Below are 2006 nucleotides of genomic sequence, written 5' to 3'. Positions count from 1 at the left end.
ACTTCACTGCAGAGCTCCTGAAATACTACATAGAAGAYAGATTTATAAAGAATCTATCTTTACATTTTAAGAAAGGAAAGAGGTAAAGAGGTATTAAGAGAATCATTTTCCCCAACCTCTCATTTTCTCTGGGAAGAGACATAAGGAGGAAAATCCTCAGTGAGGATCTTGGCTACTGAGTGGGCTTTGTTGCTCTTCTTGGAGAGAGTCTCCGGCACTGCAGAGGCCTCCCACTTGCCCACCCTTTCGTATTAAACATCGTTGCTTCAGTCACAGTGTTGAAACCTGACTACGCACCACATTGATACAAGGCAGAAGTGGCTCTAGCCAGCACGGATCAGGCCAGAGCTGCATGGAGGTTTTTCTAAGGAAAATGGGTATAGAGCTGTCCAGGGCATGGCTCACCACATGACCACAGCTGCRTGGTTCCTTGCTGCACGCCTTTGCTCATTACTGCCCAGGAGCTCTGCAAGGAGCACAGAGCTACGTATATCCTGCTGGTGCTCCCAGGAAGGTATAAACCTATTTTTGTGGTCTCTGTGTAATAACGATCCATATGCCTTTGTGCCTTCTATAATACTCTTCACTCTTGCAGTTTAGGCAGAAAGGGCAACGGTTCCTACTGCTTTTCAYGACAGGACAAACACAGTCCATTCAGCAGCCTCCTGCCTGCAAGATGTGGGGGGGTTCTTTTTTCCTACTCAGTTGTTTCTTTCTTTCTTCTGAAAATACTGTTCCTTTGTACCCTTTTAGCTTGGCAGCGTAAAAACAAAATAAATAAAAAAAATCAGCACYGGAGTATGGGATGTATTTTTAATACTGGTTTCATATTCAGTTTCCTTCTGAAAACACATTGTCTATTCAAGGCAACTGAAACAATAGGCTTTCTCCTGTCTCAGTGTCTGTTTAAACCGATCCAACCATTTCTTCACCAACTGAATATTCCTCAGTGTTTTTACATTACATGTCAAGAAGCCAAGGTAACACTGGGCAAAAGGCATGTGTTTAAATAACGTATCGTTTCATTTGTGACTATAAAAAGAAACAAACAGAGCTTCCTCCACCAGACCTGGGGAGAGACTGCTATACACAATGCTGTAAGAAAGRTAAGACCAAAATCTCATCAACTCCAGGTCTCCTCGCAGTACAAACAAATCCACAATAAATRCCTGTCCCAGAGACGTCCAGCTCCATGATGTCTGTCAATCTCCTCAAAGTAACCCCCTAATAAACCACAAACTACATCCATTGCACAAAGGCAAACAAACAAAAAATTAAATGTCTCAGAATGAGCAGGAACAAAGGCCCAGGGCATTGCCAGTGGTCTGAAAAAACAGAAACATTTAGGCAACCTTTTCTGTGTTGGTCAGCCTCCCTCTTGCCACAAAAGAAGTCTGTGTGTTTTTCTGCCCTGGATCACGCTATTCCTCACAGATTCCTACACATCACTGCTGTGGTAAGCTACACTCACTGTAAMGTGAATGACTCACAGATTTGTCAGCTTAGTGTTATCTAATAAGATGTAATGATATTAATAAATCGTCAGAATAATGTCCAAAAGCCATGGTGGCTTCACCTTTCAGCRGGCACCTGGAATTTGTGATAGCTCAGGGCAGGAGCGGTGAGAAAAGGCATTTAAATAAACCGGTAGCTGCGCTCCSGAAGCTCAGCACGCTGCCACTGTGTTCAAACCGAGGAAGCCAGCATTTTATGACCAGTCAGTGGCCCGTGGATGGAGGTGACGAGAGAAGAGGAAAGCACAGGATGCAGATTAATTTGACCTTTATCGCTTCACAGTCCAAGCTGGACTTCATGCGCGGCTGGAAAGAGCCATTTCATCAAAGCGGTGCTGGAACCAGTCGCTAAATCCCCCGTCAGCTAGAAGCTACACCCCGCAAGGCTCGGCAAAACCAGGAAGAAGCCGCGGGGAGGCAGCTCGCCCCCTCCCCGCCAGCCGCCGGGCAGGCGCAGCCCCCAAGCGCGGGGGGCTCTCGGCGGCCCTCCCC

The sequence above is a fragment of the Rhea americana genome, unplaced genomic scaffold, assembly GCF_003343005.1.
Source record: "Rhea americana isolate MKP2758 unplaced genomic scaffold, rheAme1 scaffold_267, whole genome shotgun sequence".
Taxonomy (NCBI): Eukaryota; Metazoa; Chordata; class Aves; order Rheiformes; family Rheidae; genus Rhea; species Rhea americana.
The sequence above is the reverse complement of the archived record's forward strand: the minus strand, read 5'-3'. Positions refer to the sequence as shown.